A 6,549-nucleotide genomic window follows, 5' to 3' on the forward strand; every position below is an offset into this window, starting at 1 on the left:
AATACTTTGTGCAGCACAAGAGATGGGTTACATCTAGCAATACTGCTGCTATAAAATGACCCATGTGGTGATGCTACAATGGCCGACACACGTATAATAATCCTTATTTTAATACCACGCTGTCTATAGCGCACCTATATATCATTACTCCTGTATTTTATTTAACGTCTTTCAAATAAAAGCCCAAGCTGAAGTAAAAAGAGGTGAAGTAAAAAAAGTGTACAGGAATAGCTCATCTCCCTCACACTGGCACGCTGTGCCGCTTTCGCTGCTGGATAATAGCCGGTTGCTTTCATGAGGAACCTCATATTTAGGCTGGATGTGTAGATGGCACTTAGTGGTGAGGAAAAACTCTTGATCAGCGCCATATAGTGAAGAAAAAATAAAAATGTGCTGAAGATTACAGTCACGTCCCAAACGTCTGAGAGAACGAACAGGAACTGGCTTTATTTGATTTCTTATTAATCACACCAGGCTTCGTTTATCAATCTTTTAGTAAAATTGTGTGTAGATGTTTGTGTTACGAACCGAACGAAACGTTTCAGAAACGCTGATTTCCTCCGTCCTCGTGTGTGTATGTCGATCGCCTGTAAAGTCCAACGCATTTAATGATGCACACAAGGAGCTGGGAGCACGAAACGATCAGGGTAAAGGCTGAAAAACAGACCTGGAAGTTATTTTGACTCACGTCTATGCCAATAAAAATCCAGAATAACGATAAGCGAGCGCTTAGCGATGTCACGTAAAGCTGAGTGGAGGCAGATGCAAGTGCAGGTAGTGCAGGGATTTTATTAAAAGGCAGGCTGACAAAATCCAAAAACAGGCGTAGGTCAGGCGATCAGCAAACAGAGTGAACACAGCAAAGTAAAAAAAAACCAAAACCGAGAAACAAAGCAGAGTCAAGAAAGCAGGACAGCAAACACAGGCTAGGTAAGGATCAGACGGCAAAACAGTGGAGCTCAGTACTTCGCAGCGCAACGATAAAACACGAGCGTATAAATACTCAAGCTAATCAAAGATGGGGACAGAACCAGCTGTGGATAATGATGACACGTGAGGGAAACAACCAATCACAAAAAAAGTCACGTCAAACCGGCAGCGCGCTGCTGTGCTAGAGGCAGCTGAAGCTTAAAACCTGACATCCACCAGCTGAGGCGTTTGTTTACGGCTAGATTTTCATGAAAATCAAATGTAAACGCTCTTACAAACAATTCAGATCTGTTCATATCCAGCTTGAAAAAGAGACTCAAAGAGAGGAACATCCTACACTGCGAATAATATACGGAAATATATATATATATATTCATACACTTAAAACCACCACTGACAGGTGACGTGAATAACGTTGATTATCTCGTTACAGCGGCACCTGTCGGGGGTGGGGGGGGGTGTATTTATTAGGCAGCAAGTAAACAGTCAGATCTCAAAGTCGACGTGTTGGAAGCATGAAAAATGGGCGAGGGTAAGGATCCGAGTGACTTTGACGAGGCCAGATTGTGATGGTTAGACGACTGGGTCACAAAACAGCTGGTCTTGTGGGGTGTTCCCGGTTTGCAGGGGTTAGTACCTAGCAAAGTGGTCCAAGGAAGGAGAACCGGTGATTTGGAGACAGGTTCGTGGGCTCCCAAGGCTCATTAATGTCGGCTAGTCCGATCCCACAGAAGAGCTCCTGTAGCACAAACTGCTGAAAAGGTTAAAGCTGGATCTGACAGAAAGGAGTCAGAACACACAGAGCATCACATCTCGCTGCGTATGGAGCTGCGTAGCTGCAGAGCGGTCAGAGCGCCCATGCTGACCCCCTGTACACCACCGAAACACTACGATGGGCATCAGGACTGGACCATGGAGCAATGCAAGAAGGTGACCTGGTTAAACATGTTTTCTTTTACATCACATGGACGGCCGCGTGTGTGTGTGTGTGTGTGTGTGTGTGTGTGTGTGTGTGTGTGTGTCGCTTACCTGGGGAAGAGGTAGCACCAGGATGCACTATGGGAAGAAAGCAAGCTGGTGGAGGCAGTGTGATGCTCTGCGCAATGTTCTTCTGAGAAATCTTGTGTCCTGGCGTTCACGTTATTTTGACACGTACCGCCTACCTGAACATTGTTGCAGACCAAGTACACCCCTTCATGGCCTCTTTCAGCCCTGCTATCCATAAACATCTCCTTACAGAACTGTTCCTCAGACCAACAATGTGTTTTTTAATGGGTTTGTGTGGAGTGTCTGGTGTACAAGTCTCTCTGAACGAGCTGTTACTATAGAAACATTACAGAACGAGAGCTTTAATAGAAACCTGCGATGTGCAGCTGCACTACCGTCAGAGCTGCTGTTCTAGAACATGAATCAATCCAGAATTCAACACCATGTTCATGTATATCTAAGAAATCGCAGCACTGAGTTTTGGAGAATCTGCATTATTTTGGTGGAGGAGGAAGGACGAGACGGATGAGAGTAACACAATGCTAGCTGACGACACCAGCACTCTGAGAAGAGCCACAGCAGCTAGACTGGGTATAATTACAGAAATGGTGCAGTGTGCAATCTGAGAGCGGGCGTCGGTGCGTTTAAATCCCGGTGGCTGCGGAACCCGACTATCAGTGTGTGAGATTCGGTTTTATTTTAGTATCTGGTGGAGGAGAGATGTATGATTAGCCTGCAGGCGTCTGCACCCTTCCATCACGCTCCACGAGCGCGGGCGGCGCGGCGCATCCCGACGACGTTCGACGTTTCTTTCCCCTCCATCTGCACTGTCATCATCCAAATTGATGCTTCTTTTACTCTCAAATATGAGCTGCCGTGTTGTTTGCCAGACGCCGGAGAGAAGATTTCCCGTATTATGACTCAGGGTGAAGATGCCATGTCAGTCTAAAGATCCTGAGCTGAACACGACTTTCATTTCCAGCCTGGCAGCTGTGAGGCGATTCATTTCCACCTGTAATCTTTCTGCTGGAGCTTTTCACTGCATTCCTGCAGAACAAACTCACTCACACGGAGAGAAGGAGACGGATCAGGACACGCGCTCCTATATATATATATATATATATATATATATATATATATATATATCCTATATATATTTCTGACTCGGGCTTAAAAACCCGAATGAACCCGAATCGTTTGATGATGTTCAGAGCCATTTTAAACTTTTTTTTTTTTTAGATGGTATGTTCCAGTCAATTTCCTTGACACACAGCTTTCACACGTGATTATATGAGTATTATGTCATAAATATGTATGTAAAGCAAGCAGGAGGAAATAAAATACGTGATTATATGAATAATACGCAGTCACGTGTGGACGGTGCTGTACGTGTGAACACGTCGTGCGTGTGACATCATGTGAACAGTATGTGATCATACGTGAAAATTACTTAACAAAGTGAGACACTCACATCTGTATATATATATATATATATATATCATGTGAAGATATATATATATAAATTTTTAAAAAACATCCAGTGTAGAAAAATAAATACATATGCTTTAAATCACATCTGAAAATGAATTCATCTCTTCTTCTTTTTTTAAATCACGTGTGAAAATAAATAAATAGAGTGTACACTTTTAAAATCCAGTGTAAAAAATATTCCTTAAAAAAATCACGGGAAAATAAATTTATACTTTTTTAAAAATGAAATTAAAATTTAAAAAATTTAAAAAATTTAGTGTAAAAAACATTTTTTTTTTTTTTAAATAAATGAAGCATTTGGAAAGAAACTTGTGTGAAAATGAATGGATATTTAAAAATTGTGCAAAAATAAATGAACAATTTGCGAAAAAATGTGATTATTGAATCGTGTAAACAAAACACACACACACACACACACACACACACACACACACACACACACACACACCTAAAAATAAATGAAAATAAATTAAATATCATACAAACACATGTGAACTGTACAAAATCCTGTGTTTAAAATGAAACAAATGAGTAATCTAAAAAAAAAAAATCAAGGTTTAAATAAAAGTATCGTATGAAAATGAAATGCGAATGCAACATGCATTAATCCGTTTTTACATTTCAAACCATGTGACCTTAACGTAAGGGTTTGTGTCAACTAATTAAACCGTAATAAACTGAATAACTAAAACCATAACCTTAATAAATAAACAAATGACTGAATAAATAAACAGTAAATAAAATCACAGTGACCCTGATCTGTCATGAATATCCCAGAGGCTAGTCTGGACTACAACTCCCAGCAGCCACTGCACTACATCACTACATAATGCACACAATTTTACATTTATATATATATATATATATCGCCACAGTTTGCACTGCACTTTAGTCTTGCTTTAATCGTCTCACTTTGCTGTTGGTTCTGTTCTGGTCCTTGTTTCATGTTTATTCCTCGCGTGTCGTGTTTTTTCCACGTGTTCATGGTTTCTTTTGTGTTTTAGATTTTTATGAAACCTTTAGCACTTGCATCCGTCTCCGCCTCTTAATGGTGACCGATCAGTATAAAGTGTAAAAATCACTGGCTCCTGCGGTGCACACGTCTGTTTTAGACTTCATCTTTATAAAGCCTGATGTTTGTAAACGTGAGACGAGCACACTCCCACTTCTCCAGCTGTGGAGGCTCAGTTACGGTATCATGTTGTGAGTGTGCAGGACTGAAATGTTTCAAATGTCCGATTCTTTTACACGATAGATTTCAACCAGCATTCGACCGAACATTCACGCACCAACCACGTCGCAACTTCAGAACGTTACAGTCCCAGGGTGTAGCTCATGCATTCAGTTCCGGTTCTGTGTAAAAACTCCTCAGATACCACCACACCATGTATCTACATTCTACTGAAAAGCCTGACAAGAGTGACTAACTAACTGACTAAAACTTTTTTTACCAAAATAAGCTAGAATTGATCAATTATGTAGCAAATAACAGACTGTGTGTTGTGCTACTACAGGAAAATAATCAATGATAGGGTGGTGTGATGAAGTGGAGTCACGGTTACCTCCCTGAAGTTTATTATTTTGATTGATTGATTGATTTCACTTTCTTGTCCACCAATGTGGAAATTCTTCAATCAATCAATCAATCAATCAATCAATCAAATAATCTAGCTCCTCCACAAAACATTAAATAGGTCCAGCCCCTCTCCAACCCTTAAATAGGATTAGCTCCTCCCCAACCCTTAAATAGGATTAGCTCCTCCCCAACCCTTAAATAGGATTAGCTCCTCCCCCAACCCTTAAATAGGATTAGCTCCTCCCCCAACCCTTAAATAGGATTAGCTCCTCCCCAACCCTTAAATAGGATTAGCTCCTCCCCAACCCTTAAATAGGATTAGCTCCTCCCCAACCCTTAAATAGGATTAGCTCCTCCCCAACCCTTAAATAGGATTAGCTCCTCCCCAACCCTTAAATAGGCCTAACTCCTCCCCCAAATCAACTTATCATATCAAATACATCCTTGCTCCTCTTAGTAACGCAGGCTTTGTCTATTATCTACCACAATCCCCATCCATCCTGTTCTGTGGTGCATGATGGGAAAGGATCGCACAAAACTTTTCATAGTTTTCCATCTAATACCAGCTCCATGTAGGTCAGTAGGAGCTGTGACGGGTCAGAACGGATCGTGCGGTCGTGTGTGTTTTCATGTACCAGCACGTCCCTGAGGTGTTTTATTCCTCTTATACCACTGCATTTTTCATTGACACCGTGTGTATGTAATTTACAGTTACATTTATACTACAGAATCCTTGTCATGTTGCTGAGAAACCGCAAAGAAGTCAAAACTCAAAGCTACAAACTCAAAGCTTTGTAACGGCTCTGACTGCACCAACGCACTGGCAGTGGAGACGCCGTCCGGAAAAGTTACATAAACGCATTTTACACAGATACGGAGGAATGTATAGATTCTGTCCCGTGCTATTAATATTAACTACGTGCTCTTTGTAATGTCTTCATTTGACATCCTGGGATGTTAAGGAGACTTTATACACTTACTTAATGTAGTAATAGAGATGATAGTCATCGAGATCAGAATGTAAAGCGAGTTTAACCCAGATCTTTAGGTCTTTAGGGGGGGTGGGTGTTATTCCCTGCTAACAGTGAGTAACGGTGATTAAATGACCTGCGGTGACCCCGTTTATCCCCTTCACTGCAGGTTTGTTAAACATAAATCACGGCTCATTTCGTTGCAGGTTCGTGGGCCACAGGAAGTCGTCCTGGCAAGAGTTTCCTCGCACTTCCTGCTGGATGTGTTTCACTCCAAACCGCTTCTAAACTCAGCAGGACAAATTCCATCCTGAAGCAAAAAGATGCATGTTGCATAAATATACAGTACAGTGACACACACTGCATACAGTTGCCGTCGGACGTTTACATACACTCATCATGGACATAAATGTCATGGCAATGTTGGGCTTTCAATCATTTCTGTAAACTTTTCTTTTGTCTGGGGCAGAATGATTGTACAACATACGTCTTTAATAAAAAACAAAAGATGTTGCTTCACAAGTTTTAATTCATTTGGGGTTTTCTGTAGTCAACACAAGGTCACAATTATGCATACAGGGTCGGAAATATACA

Source organism: Ictalurus furcatus, chromosome 1 (assembly GCF_023375685.1).
Source record: "Ictalurus furcatus strain D&B chromosome 1, Billie_1.0, whole genome shotgun sequence".
NCBI lineage: Eukaryota > Metazoa > Chordata > Actinopteri > Siluriformes > Ictaluridae > Ictalurus > Ictalurus furcatus.